The sequence below is a fragment of the Canis aureus genome, chromosome 4, assembly GCF_053574225.1.
Source record: "Canis aureus isolate CA01 chromosome 4, VMU_Caureus_v.1.0, whole genome shotgun sequence".
In the NCBI taxonomy this organism is placed as follows: domain Eukaryota; kingdom Metazoa; phylum Chordata; class Mammalia; order Carnivora; family Canidae; genus Canis; species Canis aureus.
In genome coordinates, this window is record NC_135614.1 from 5522954 (window position 1) to 5538199 (window position 15246).

The following is a 15246-nucleotide window of genomic DNA, read 5'->3' on the forward strand; positions in this document are numbered from 1 at the left end:
ATTGTGGTTTTGATTTGCATTTTTCTATGATTAACAATGTTGAGCATCTTTTCATGTGTCTGATGTCTGTTTGTATATCTTCTTTGGAAAAATGTGTATTCAAGTCCTCTGGCCATTTATTAATCATAATTTGTTTTTTGGTATTGGCTTATATAAATTCTTTATATATTTTGGATATTAACCTCTTATCAGATATATCATTTGCAAATATCTTCTGCCATTTGGCAGTTGCCTTTTCATTTTGTTAATGGTTTCCTTTGCTGGGGAGAAGCTTTATATTTTGACATAATCACAATAGTTTAATTTTGCTTTTGCTTTTTCTTGCCTTAAGAGATATAGCTAGGAAAATGTTTCAATGGCTGTTATTAGAGACATTACTCTCTGAGCTCTCTTCTAAGATTTTTATGGTTTCAAGTCTCATGTTTAGGTCTTCAATCCATTTGAGTTTATTTCTGTGTATAGTATAAGAAAGTGGTCCAGTACAGCCTGTTTCCCAGTGTATATTCTTGCCTCTTTTGTCACAGAGTAAATGGTCATATAAGCGTGGGTTTATTTCTGGGCTCTCTATTCTGTTCTGTTGATATGTTTCTGTTTTTGTGCCAGTACCATATTGTTTTGATTACCTCAGGTTTTTAGTATATATTGAAATCTGAGATTGTGACAGCTCTAGCTTTGTTCTTCTTTTTCATGATTGCTTTGCCCAACAGTAATTCATGTATCCCTGTGTGTGTGTGCGTGTGTGTGTGTAAAATGAAGTATTACCCAACCATAAAAAAAAAAAGAATGAAATCTTGCTATTTGCAACAACATGGATGGAGCTAGAAAGCATTATGCCAAGTGAATTAAGTCAGTCAGGAAAAGGCAAATACCATATGATTTCACTCATATGTAGAATTTAAGAAACAAACGAGCAGAGGGAAAAAAAGAGAAAAGAGACAAACCACGAAACAGATTCTTAACTATAGAGAACAAACTGATGGTCACCAGAGGGAAGGTGGGCAGGGGTTGAGTAAAATAGGTGATGGGGATTGAGGAGGGCACTTGTCATAATGAGCACTGGGTGATGTATGGAAGTACTGAATCATTATGTTGTACACCTGAAACTAATATAAGACTGTATGTTAACTATAGAATTAAAAAATTTTTAAATACTAAAAAAAAAAAAAAAAGATTGCTTTGGCTATTCAGGATCTTTAATGGTTCCATATAAATTTTAGTATTATTTGTCAATAGTTTTGTGAAAAATGTTATTTTTTCTCTACTTTTAAGCCTGTTTTTTGGCATGTTTAACCATGTCCCACCCCCACGATTGTTGTTGGGATGGATTTGCTAGTTTTTTTAGGAATTTGTTCTTGTGCTTAACTGTTTCAAAGTTAAATGTGTCTTTGCTTATTGGAAATATATTTTCATTATTAAGTATTTAAATTTTTTGTTGTAGCATTTGTTTTTTGGCCAAATGTGTTTTTAGCAATTTATTTAGCATAAGTGAAATCAATTCTATATGTTCATTTGAGTATTATGAACGTTAAAAAATGTTTTTAAATTTTTTTATTGGTTCAACATCATTTATTATGCCAGCAGAGCTTTGGCATAGGAATATAGATTGTTGTTTTAAAATCTCGTCCATATTTTATATACACAAATGCACATATGCATACATATAGCTCAAATGTGTCACATATTCACAAAATAATGAGGTTTAAAAATGAATTTTGAAAATGAAATTGTATTTTCTTACATTTGAGTATTATGAACTTTTAAAGAACAATAATAGGATATTAATTTTTTTCCTTTCTCATCAGTCTTTAAGATTGCTCTGATAAAAATGTGATTTGCTACAATAGAATTCTTGTTAGCTCTGTAGTTCACTTGTCTGAGCTCCTTGGATGGAAGAATAATAATCATAATTGCATATATATTATTCCAACAGAGTAATTATTATACTGAGTTTGGATGAGTATGAAATTAAAACAATGATAAGAATGATTTCCTCTTTTATTATATTAATATGGCTTATTTGAAAAGGCAACAAAACATTTATCAGTTCATAAAATGCATTCATTGTTACTGCTTCTGGGTATTGATTCATTGAAGTGCATAGTTCAGTGTATCCTGGCCAATGGCAAAAGGAGGTTTTACTGGTGTAACTTGTAGAACAGCTGCTTATACCTATCAACTTGCTCTTATGCTACTTTTTAATATTTGCTTGTCTAGACTTTATTAGATCTTTAATGCATTATAGCTCAGAGTTGATTAAAGATTAAAACCCTTTACTGTTTTCTGGATTTCCTCTTTGGTAATGTTTCCAAAGATGGTAATGCTGGTTACTGTTCTTGTGATTTTTTTCTGTTAGCCTTATTTCAGTATTTTGGAGAATATTTCTGGAGTCATGTATTCCATACAGCTGAAACATATTTATTTTCTCTACACTTGACTTCTAAAAATACAGAATCCCGGTAAGGTAGTTTTGACAAAACTTGATTATGCATAATTTAAGGAAACATTTAGAATGTATAATTTTTTACAAGGTTTTACTTATTTATTTTAGAGAGAGAGAGTAGAGGAGGGGGCAGAGGGAGAGGGAGAAAATCTCAAGCAGACCCTGCACTGAGTGGAGCCTGGCAGGGCTTGATCTCAGTACCCTGGTATCATGACTTGAGCCGAAACCAAGAGTTGGGTGCCTAACTGACTGAGCAACCCAGGTGCCCCTAGAATGTGTAATTTTAATCTTAGTTGAACTTTGATGTTTACTGTTACTATATTACTATTTGCTGAATGCTGCACTATCATGAAAGTTCACAGCCTAAAAGATATTTAGAGATCTAGTTTTGTTTTTGTTTTAATGTGTTTAAGAAGAATGGGACACAGAAAGGTTAAGCATTTTGCCTGAGATCCTAAGAAGTGTCTGAGGCAAAATAAAAAACCAAAAGTCTCGACTTTTAGTGTAGTATTCTTTCTACTATGCCACTAACCTATTGAACATTTTAATACATTTTAAGAAACTAATCTCAGAGCCAAAACCTTATACACTATGGAAAGTGATGATGGCTGGTTTCCAGTATGTAATTAATTTATACCTTTAGCCCTTTGTCTTTACATGTGTCTAAGTTTATACCTTGGTGGTAGAAACTAAATTGTGATGATACTCAATGAAGTAGAAAAAAAAAGTGTAGGTTGAATCTGAAATGCATTTGCTTAATATATATTACTTTTCTGTTTTTGTTCTCTATCGCTCTCATTCCCTATTCCCTTGTCTCCTACTATCTATCCATCTTCATGGATGGTTAAAGAGCAGTAGATTAAGCAGCTAGATCTGAATTTGATCTCACTGTTAATTTTTCTTGATGTAAAATGTTTTATAGCAAAAAAAATTTTTTTATAGCAGTAAACACATTTGTCTGTACTTGACTGCCTCAACTAAATGATTTTTAGAAGGGAAGCTAATTTTCACTGTGCCTATAATTTTCTAGCTAATTTTCACTGTGTCTTCTTATTCTATGAAGGAATAAGAGGAAACTCTTGCTATATACACTTATGTGGTGTCTTTAAAGCTTGTACATATCTGTTCAGTATTTCTGAAACTTATTTTGCAGAATCTTTTACCTTATACAGAATATTTATTAAAAACTACTGATCATTATGGTGTTGCTATATAAATTATTTTTATTTTTTTCATTTCACATGGAGGATAAGACACCAAGCTGTGTTTTTAGTGTCTCTTTATGAGGTATAGAAAACCATTATTTATAGAATTGATTTTAAAGAACTTCTAAACTGTATATTCTGATTATAATCTCTTTTTTAAAAAAAGATTTTATTTACTTAAGAGAGAGAGAGAGACAGAGTGATAGAGAGCACAAGTAGGGAGGAGAGGAGAAGCCGACTCCCCGCTGAGCAGGGAGCCATCCACAAGTGGGGCTTCTGGGATCATGACCTGAGCCAAAGGCAGATGCTTTTATAGTCCTTATAGGAAGAATAAACATCCAAGATTTTATTGCTTAAGTTTTTTGTTTTTAATCTAAAATTTTTTGGTGAAGTTTTTATGTATTTCTGTAGTGTTTTCCTTAGCACCTTAAATGCTTGCTAAGGAACAGAAAAAGGCTTTTGTAAATGTGGCTATTTATTTCTCAGAGGTTTAGCTGCAGGAAGATTTCCTGCAGGAATTTGAATATTAGAGTGTTTTCTATCAAAGTTAGCATTAAGTGGATTGGTGTTGATTTTTTGAGCTCTTACTTTTGTGGCACTGTGTTAGGCAAAACAGTTTTGTTTTGTTTTGTTTTAATAAAGGAGACCCAATTCTGCCTTGCCACACGTGGCTGGGCCAGCTTTGTCAAATGAGGAGCCATGATGACTTCTCTGTAGGCCAGTCACAGGTGTCCAGGCAGGCAAGATGGAGAGTGGTAACCAAGATGTGAGCTTAGGGAAGGGAAGGGAAGCAGGTGGTATTGTTTGTCAATCCTCGAAATATGGAAAAAACAGTATGTTCACTTTTCTGGGGCCACTGCTTTCTTAGATTTCCACCCTTTGCCCCCAAACCACTGCCCTCTTTATTGTATTATTTTCTTTATAGCCCATACAATTCTACATTAATTGAAAATATTTCATTCAGCACATTTTTGTACTTTAACTTAGCCTAAAGGCATAATACCAAATAAAAGTAAGAACAGTTCAATTGTTCCCCATCCCCCATGTTTACTGGTTAAGGATTATTATAGCCCTACATTTTTAATATGGAACATCTACATCAGAGCCAACTTCTACCCCTCTTTTGTTGTAATTCCAGTTAGAACTGAAGGTATTACTTCTTGTTAAAATGTAAATACTTCTTTCTAGGAGGAGCAGAGTTTTTTGTTTTCTGTTTTGTCTTTGTTTGCTTACTTCTTGATATAAATGAGAAATGTGGAAACACATAGAGAAAGATAACATGAAGCTATAGAATACCCTGAGAAGTTTGGGGTGGAGGGATATTTGCCTGGAGGAGTGAAACAGCATAGGACAGAGAGGCAGGATTACTAAGTTGCACTTAGTGCAACAAGCGAAAGTTTGTAGAGAGGTTTTTTTTTTTTTTTTTTAATTTTTATTTATTTATTCATGAGAGACACAGAGAGAGGCAGAGACATAGGCAGAGGGAGAAGCAGGCTCAATGTGGGACTCAATCCCAGGACCCAAGGATCACACCCTGAGCCAAAGGCAGACTCTTAACTGCTGAACCACCCAGGCGTCCCTATAGAGGTTTTTTTTTTGTTTTGTTTTTGTTTTTTAATTTTTATTTATTTATGATAGTCACAGAGAGAGAGAGAGAGAGAGAGAGAGGCAGAGACACAGGCAGAGGGAGAAGCAGGCTCCATGCACCGGGAGCCCGACGTGGGATTCGATCCCGGGTTTCCAGGATCGCATCGCGTCCTGGGCCAAAGGCAGGCGCCAAACCGCTGCGCCACCCAGGGATCCCCCTATAGAGGTTTTTGAAGCTTGTTTCCAGGTGAACACATTGCAATCTAGTAGACTTCAGTAAAGGTTCTGGGTAACATTTAGAGATAGTATTTAGTGTTAAGGAAACTTCTTTGTCCATTGTCTAATTTTTAATTGACCTAACAGAAGAAAGGCTGTGTCTTCTAAACTTGGCTATTTTAGTTCTAGTTAATTAGCTCTAAAAATATCCTGTAACTCCTAAGACAACTGTTGTGGGACCTAACCATGGGACCATGGACCTGTGGGCTTCAGTTTTTGTCACCTGTAGAATGTAGGGTTGGAGAGTATGATGTCTAAAGTTTCTGCCATTGTGAGAATGTATGATTCTAACATTGATATCTTTATTTATGTTACTCATGAAGTGGCATAGTGTTATCATTGTTTTTCTCTAAGGGTTTTTAATTTTTAGTGATGTGTTGCAAAGAATATATGAGATCTTTGGGAAAGTTCATTAATCAGTCTATATTCCATATATACTGAACTCTGGAGAAGATGGGATTTAGCATAATAAGTAGTCCATAATGACCAACCCTTATTTTCAAGAAGGCTGCTTTAAATCACCACAGGTTCTGATTCAAAAGAATTCATTGAATATTTATTATTCTGTGTAGTATTGTGTTTGATCCTCACAATAATCCTGCAGTTGATAGTGGTCTCCTCTTTTTTGGTACATAATACATTTCTAAAACATATTTTTCCAGTGGTAATTTCTCTAATATTATTTTAATTAAGAAATTTAGATGTAAGTACCTAATATTATTTTTTAAATGAATTTATCAGGATTTTGGACACTTGGTGAAAGTTAGGAAATGAGCCCTTCAGATAACTATCATTTTATGAAGAAAATGTATGATTTCTAATTAGGCTATAAGAGTAAATAGTTCATTATTATTAACTTTCTCATTGTCTTTCCTCTTCTCCTTTTCTTTAGAAGTCACAAGACAGGGAAAAGACAAAATATACAGGTACTCCCTACTTTTATTTTCAGAGCTTCCTTGGAAACTATGTAGTCATAAAGCCAAACATTGACATTTCCATACTGCTCTGGGGGAAGGTTGTAATGATCTCTTTCTTCCTCCAGATGGCACTCTCTGCTGTCACCTAGTGCTGAGCACTTCAAAGGAACTATATTTACCAAGAATGTTTACTAATGTTATATAATCTTTGAAGATCCACATAGTAACTCTGTGGGATAGATGTTTCATGGAAAAGGAAGCCAGACATCACATAGCTTTGTGTGGCGGCTAGTAATTGCTACATTCGCACTCTTCTGCCTTTATTTTCACCACTGTCACAATGCTGCCTGTTTGACTATTCACAACAGATTCAAAACTTAGAAAAAGAGAATGAATAAATATATTAGTGAATATTTATTGAAATATTTATTGAATAAGTAATAAATTTTGGTTGAATTTATGAATGAATGAGTGAGTGACTTGATAGTTCTTGGGGAGGAAACCTGGTGACATAGGGAGTCCCTCCCTTTTTTATTTTAAGATTTTATTTATTTAAGAGAGAGAGTGAGAGAGCATAAGCAGGGGGAGGGGAAGACAGAGAGGGAGAAGCAGGCTTCCTACTGAGCAGGGAGCCTGATGCCTGAAGCTTTATCTTAGGACCCTGGGATCATGACCTGAGCCAAAGGCAGAAGCTTAACCTACTGAGCCACCCAGGCAACCCCGTAGGGAGCCCTCTTTGTTGTGTTGTTGAGCTTGAGATTTTATTTTCAATGGTCAATGTAATGTTATTGGTAGCACTGATTAAGACACAGAAATGACAAGGTATTTAAAAATGCCTAAAACTGGAAAATATATGAAGGGATGACTTGGCATAGGGGGAGAGTGTAGTAGTTTTATACTGTGTGTATAAAATAACTATGTCAAAATCCACAAGACTAAGGGTGATAGCTTAATTGTGTGCTCCTTTGGATAATAGGTTGTGGCAATTAATCACAGAATCAGAATAGAGCTAAGATACATAGTCAACTATCCAAATGTCTGTGGGGAGTCTTACTCAGTAAAAGCAGTGCTGCTATTGACTAATTTTATTGACCATTTCATTTTACAAAGGTTAAGGAAATAAGGAGGGGAGCTGATAACTCTGAGACTAAATTTGACTATGAGGGCTTAATTAGACAAGTGAACATAATGGGAATCCTGAGAGAAAACCATATCATTCATTTAACAAATTCAAAAAATAGTTGTGCCACATCCTCTTCTAGATGCTATAGATTTTGCAGTAAATGCAACAGACAAAATCCCTGTCATCAAGGAGTCTTCATTTTAAGAGCTACAATAATTTGTTGTCCAAAAAACTAGTCTCGTGGTTACTCAGCTGCAGTGATCCTAACTTGCATTTTAGACACCTGCTTGCAGGGTTACACACTGGGTGTTGTCATCATCTGAAACTGCTTGTTTCAGAAATCTAAAAATTCTAATATCCTTCATTTCCTCATGGTTTTTTCTTTTTAATATTCCCTCATTTTTATTCTTCAGTCTCAGAGAGATTGATTGCCTGCCTGTATTTCAACTTGTATATCAACATCTGCCTAGCCTATTTCTCTTTCCTAGCCAATTTGTATCCTAGTTTTGACCATATGGATTGTTCTCTCACTTGTACCTTAATTCTCTTTCACTTAAACTTCTTCCTCCCACCAAAACTCCCATTTTTACATCAGTGATACAATCTGCCTTATCTACTAGATCCAAGCAGCTGAGCCCTGCTGGAGAATCTCAAACATCTGAGAAGAGTTATACTATCTGAAATTCATGGCTTTCAACCTCTGCTGAGCTCTCAGGCCACCAGGGGGTCCTTTTATTTATCCTGGGTCACTACTCTCTCCATCATTTTCCTGCTTCTCATTTTGCATTTTTTTAAAATTTTTTTTTATTTATTTTTTTTCATTTTGCATTTTGATACCAAATGTATCATAATTCTGTCAGGGGCTTGACTTGAGCTTCTCTTTGTGTCTGTATGCTTTTCTTCTCCCCTTTTCTCTCTTCCTTTGTATTTTCAGCTTTTACTGAAATATCACATCCTTCATGAAGCTTCCCTGACCACTCAGGTTGGATTCAGTGTCCCTTATCAGTACACAACACCTGTGTATTGGTTTGCTTTTGCCACCATAATGGAACCTTCTTGAGGCAGAGACTAAAATTATTTTCACATTTTGTATTCTTAGTTCCTAAAACAGAGTGAGTGTTTTAGTAAATGGTAGTTAAATGAATAAATAAGAAACAGGAAGAGGAATGTGGAGGAAACCTGGAATATAGAGAATTAGAAAGACAGAGTTCCTAAATCTTAAAATAAGGGTAGATAGGATGCCATGCATATAGTCTCCAGAAGAGAAAGTGCAGATAAGATGGCCATAGGTAGAGTTTTATTGAACAGTTGGAAATAGTATGTGAAGAAAAGAGTGAGGCAATGTGTCCAGTTGAACTCATATTTTAAAATAATATGTGCAGAAGAAGGAAAGAAGGACATGGAACAAAAATATATAGATGTACATACAGATATCTCATATAAAAGAGGAATACACCCAAAGAGAATAATGAGCCAAGGTTTTGAAAAAGGTTAAGGCTGACCGTTTACAACTTATATAGAGAGATGAAAACAGCAAGCAAATAATAGATTTTTGTTTTTAACAAACTGGACCCCAGATGGTAGCCACACTTGTGGTGAGTATGGCTTAGTATAGAGAAGTTGAATCACTATGTTTTACATCTGAAACTAATGTAACATTGTGTGTCAACTATACTCAAATTTAAAAATTAAAAAAAAAAACCTGACCCTATAATTGGATACAGAGTAAATGAAACTTCCCAGCTTCTGTATTGTTTCCAACTTCTCTGACATGAAGAATGATCTCCACACAAATTAATAAAGCTACATGTAAGAATAATAATAGAAAATTTAAGCCCACGCACAATTAGAGAGGAAATTGTACCAGAACCTCTGGCTGCTCTAAATGTGTTCACACCTCAGGTTCAGATTCTGTGAAAATGTGTTAATGTCGTTGATGAGGTGGTAATCTTTGAGCAACTCTGGGGAATTTGAACGCTACCGGAAGACGTGGAGAACTAAAGTTCCAAAAAATTATAAAAGAACAACATAGATCCCATAGACTTTAGTGAGCTTGATGTTACTTCCACAAAAGATTCTAGAGATCGATTTAAAAGATTCTCAAATATTTACAGAAGGGAAAGATGAGCAGTAAGAGTTACAAGAGTTTTGTTTTGTTTTATTTTTTCATTTTTATTTTTTTTAATAAATTAATTTTTTATTGGTGCTCAATTTACTAACATACAGAATAACACCAGTGCTCATCCCGTCAAGTGTCCCCCTCAGTGCCCGTCACCCACTCACCCCCACCCTCTCCCCTTCCACCAGTTACAAGAGTTTTGTAAAAATAATTCATTCCAGATAACCCAGTTTCCACCTTTGGCGGGGACACTGCATGCACAGATGGGGAGAATGCTGTGTCTCTAATATATCTAGACATCTATTTGACATCATCCATTCTGTCATTCCATGCTTACGGACATGTTGGGAATTGGACTGTAGTACAGGTCCAGGGATTGAACAGCTGAAACTCAATCTCAATTACTAATGGCAGCCTCCTGGGAAGTCTCTTCCAGGTAGCTGTTTTTGACCCTGTTCCACTCATCAGTTAACACCGCCTCCTACTCCTTACTCTCCCCCTGGCAACCTTGCATTTATTTCACCAAGAAAAGAGATGCACCCAAATCTTGGTCCAAATCTTGGTCCATCTACAGCCAGATATACTGACCTTCCTGTGTGTGTGCTTATGTGTTCTGTCATCCTTTCTGTTCCATTACATGAACTGTGAGTGTTCCTAGTACTCGTGCATTACATCCTCTTCCTACTGCCTGCTCACTGCTCCTGCAGTTACCTCCTCTCGTTCTAGTTTTTCATCTATTTTCCTTTCTCCATTGGAGAAAGATGTTATATAAACATGCTATAATAGTAGCTTACAAATATGCTATAACATCACTTATAAAAAGAAAAAGAAAAAAAAAAAAACGCACCACCTCCCCCATCCCATGTTCTCTTCAGCTACCCCCACCTCCTTGCCACCCTTTATGGCAGAACAACTTCCCAAAAGAGTTGTCTTAAGCTCCTTGCCTCCGCTTCCTCATCCCCTTTGCCACTCCACTGAGACTACTCTTTGACAATGTTGTCAGTAACTTCCCTGTTGCTAAATCCAGTGGTGGGTTCCCAGTCTTTATCTTACTCAACCTTTCTGCCATATTTGACACAGTTGGTCAGTCTTAACTGTTTCAAGATTTTTTTACCGGGCTTTTGGGAGGCACCAATTTTCTGATTTTTCTCCTGCCTACTTGCTGCTCCTTCTCCGTCTCCTGTACTGGATCTTCCCCCTCCCTCTTACTCAGGATGGCTAACCCCAGGGCTCAGTCCTAGAGTCTCTTCTCAGCTTCATTTGCATGCATTCTATAGGTTTCCACTGATCAGTACAGTAGCCACTAGCCACAGCCCTGTCATTGTAGAAAGTTCTGTTGGACAGTACTGCTCTGGGTTATTTCATCCACCTAGTCCTGTTAAAATACATCTAGATACTGATAACTCTCAAATTGATTCACCAGTTCCAGCCTCCCCGCCTGAACTCCAGTTTGGCTCATCCAGGTATTTACTGCATATCCTTTGCTTGGTTTCCACACTACCTGTCAAAGTTACCATAGCTAACATTGAACTTGATTTTCCCTCTCATCCTGCTCCCTCTGTCAGTCTTGTCTGTCACTAAACAGCACTGCTCTTCACACAGGCTTAAAAAACCTTATGGGTTCTCTGGGGTGGGAGGCCATTCTTAGGGAGAAACAGTTCCGGTGGGGGACACTTCTATTTAATCTTTCCACATCTTACTTCAGTCCCTGGCCAGTGTGAATGAGTGTCTTTTCTCACTCTGTAATACTCTTTAACTTCTTTTGCACTCAATATTATAAACTAATCTCAAAGCCTTGGAACACTTTTCCCAGATGCTCATGTGACCCATTTTCATACTTCATTCAGGTTTCTGCTCAGATACCTCCTCTTTAGAATCCCTGTCACCCTATCTGAAGTAGCATTCCTGTCACTCTGTATCCTTATTCTGTTTTATTTTTTATAGCATGTAGCACTGCCTGACATTACAATATGTTTGTTTTTCATCTGTCTCTACCTCACTGGAATCCATAAGGGTAGGGATTTTGTTTTTGCTCTATTCCCAGTGCCAAAAATAGTAGCCGGTAGCTAGATAATAGATAGTAGCTAGATAATAAATATTCAATAAATGTTTTTTGAATTAAATGCCATATTAATGAAATTTCTGATGAAATAAAACTAAGAGGTGTAGCTAACACACTCTCAGCTTTTTGCTTTTTGTTTTGGCCATTCCTATGTTATACTTTACTGGTCACTGTATTAGAAAAACTTATTATTTTCCTGAGATTGTTTATATGATTATTTTATTTGTATGATCATTTATTATTATGCTTTTCATTTATTTTAAGAACACAAAAATTCTTGTAATATTGCGAGTAAGTTTTATTTATTATGACATTATAATAGTTGCACTGGAAGTTGAATATGATAATGATGATTTTTAAATTTAGCATTTTAGCTATAAAATAGAAAAAGTAATAAGACAGGGTCCCTGTTCTTAAGGAATTCATGACATAGGGTTAGAGAAGACAGTCATAAGTAACTATAGGGTGTTTATGTAGTTTAGAAACAGAGACAAATACATATAATGCCCCAAGGACATCTTCAGTCTGTTTTTTTAAACTATATTTGCAAACTTCGTGGATACCCAGCATAATACAGGTTGATAAAAGTTGGAATGTAGCTCTGTTTATCAAGGGTGGTGGCAGTATAAAGGAGGTCAGAACTGACTGTGCTGGCTGATAGAATTACAATCTTGGATAGAGTGAAACTCCATGGACATCTAAGCTGGGCTATGCAAAATACAGATAAAGAAGCCATCCTGGTTTAAAAGCATTAGGTAAATCCCGCTGCATACCCTAGAAATGTCCCCTGATAACAGAGAAAAACAGTTGGATCCAGTTGTCTGTCAGCTTCCACTTGTAATGACCATGCTGGAATGAATCACTGTAGCATTTCAAGGTGGACAGCTGTACCTCTGGTAGTCCAAATTAGAGGGTAGTAGGAGTCACAGCAATTAGTCAAATACCATCTTTATGCTCATAATTTGGTTGATAGTTTCCCCTTCTGTCCTTCTAGACTTGAAAATATATGGTTGATTTTTATTAGCTGAGGATGCAGCAGGAGCAGGTTTGGAGAGTATATTGAGACTTCATTCTTTTTTCATTTGGTTGGGCAGCAGAAGCACTGGCTGACGGTGCTTGGAGTGGGGTAAGAGGACTGAAATCTAGCCTGGGCTTGGATAGTTGTGTGCCCAATGGAGCTGCTAGTCTGGGGAGAGATGTTTTTCTTGCATCACGAAAAGCCTTGTGTGGTCTTAACAGCAGCTAATCCCATTTCCTGCCTCCTTTATCCTGAAGTGCCCAGAATAATGTGGTACAAGTACTATTTACCAAGCTGAAGGGAATTCAAGAAAGTTCTCTAGACTTGGGCATTTTGAAGGAATCAAAGATAATGCTGATTTAAAAACTTGTTTTGAAATAAACATTCATGGCTGCCTTGTATTTGTAATAAGGAAATATTTTCTATGCCTCTGCTTAGTCACAACTACAGAGAAGGGGAAAACAGGTAACTCAACAGAAGCATTTGTTGCTAGCCCAGAAGTAGGAATTTATCCTTTAGTATTCAGAAATAGCCTTCAAAAAAAAAAAAAAAAAAAAAAAGAAATAGCCTTCATTGTATTGTACACAAAAGGTTAATTCATTTTTAAAACTTCAACAAGGATATGAAATTTGGTGGTAGTTTATTCATTGTTTGGTTTTAGTATTTTTCTGAGTTTTCCTATATCCTCAAATACCTTTCACTTTTACAGGAGAGTAATGACTTGGCTACCCAAGTGTGTAGGTGGTATTCCACTGCCTCCAGGATTCAGTGTTAAGGAGACTGTTAACTGGTCTGATTCTCCTTTCTTTATAGTTAACTGGTGATTTACCTGGAGGTTGTAAGGAGTTGGGAGGAGAGGAGGAATAGGTTTGCTGTGATCAAGCTGCCTCGTTCAGATCAAGTATGTTCCAACACTTCCTGTCTCAAGATTCCATTCTTGGAGCAATAGAAATTTCTTAGTGTGTCCTTGAGGTTCAAAAACTTAGTTGGCTTCTCTTACATGAAATATGAAGACTGGCCATAAGTTTTTGTGTCAGAACTTTATTAAAATTATTTGTTTCACTGTTGCCATTAATATATTTTTCTATTTTTAAATAGGTGAAGCTTTATTCTAAGAATATTTATTTCATCTGATTCATGAGCTCAAATTATAAAGACTCAATGTTACAAAAGTGTTGAGAGATTGGTAAGTATTTAATGTAATAGATTTAAGCTGTCAAAATACTTGTTTCAGTCTAATCCTTTGAAACTATATAATTATGTAACATAATTAAAACCCAAAGTACAAACAACTAAACTTTCCATTAGTAGAGATGGATATGTAAATGTGGCATATTCATACAATGGCATATTACATAATGGTTTAAAGAAACAAACATTATGTTGAGATGAAAAATAAAGTTATAAAAGGATACATATAGCATACTATTTATATACATTTTTAAAATAGTTAAAACAACACAATATTTTTATGACTATAAACAAAAAATTATAAAAACATGTATAGAAATGATAAACACCAACTAAAGAGAAAAAGAAGTGAGGTGGGGTGTGGCTTTCCTGTACTGTAAGGTTTGATTTCTTTGCACACACACACATACACTCTCTCTCTCTCTCTCTCTCTCTCTCAGATCTGAACACAGCATAATGTTAAGACTTGCCAAATCTGAGTATTGGCTGTAACTTCATGTTAAACATTCTTTGTACTTTTCTGAATATTTGAAATATTTTTAAAAATCTTTAAAAAATACTATACAATCATCTTTTCAGTTGACATTCAAAGTGGCTGAAAGGCATTCAGTGAAATTCAACATTACTATTAGATGAGCAGGAAAAAAATGAATATTTTCTTAATGTGCAAGGCAAAAGTATCCCCCCTCACCCCTACCAATGTTGTTCTGTTAGTGCTAATAGTTAGAAGAGTGGAAAGTGTGTGAATATTGGAAGTGTGTGGATAATAAAATTTTCGTTATTTGTAGATGATAGGGTTTTATATCTGGAAATTTCAAAAAAATGAGATTTCAGTAAGGAGCTTGGATATATGCTTACTATATCAAAATAAACCTACTACTTATTTGCCTCCTACATACCAGCTTTCTATCCTAATTTGATTATATAATGGAAACAAAATCCCATTCAAAATAACAGCAAAAACTACAAAACACTCTGGGGGAAACCTAACAAGAAATGTGTAAAACTTATTATATGAAGTAACAGTTTCTACCACAAGGACATAGAGGATAAATGTGCAAGTAGTGTAAGGATGTTCTTTGCAGTTCTGTTTATGATAACAAAAACTAGAAATAGCCTAAATATTCAATGAGAGATTGGCTGCATAGTTAATAGTACATCTATATAATGAAAAACATGTTATATATACATGCAGCAGGACACCAGGAAGGTAGCAAAAAGAGTAAGAGAGAGCTCATGTGAAAAGATTTCCAAAATAGCTATATGAATCAAAACAGGTAATAGATCATTTATATATATAATACCCTA

General features: G+C 35.6%; 1 protein-coding gene across 1 annotated transcript in view; it reads left to right on the plus strand.

Annotated features, from left to right (window-relative positions):
- LYST (lysosomal trafficking regulator) overlaps positions 1–15246 on the plus strand; it is a 183896-nt gene that overhangs the window by 9865 nt on the left and 158785 nt on the right. Inside the window, exon 2 of the mRNA XM_077894418.1 lies at positions 13846–13933. The gene's annotated coding sequence lies outside the window, so the exon portion shown is untranslated. The remainder of the gene's footprint in view (positions 1–13845; positions 13934–15246) is intronic.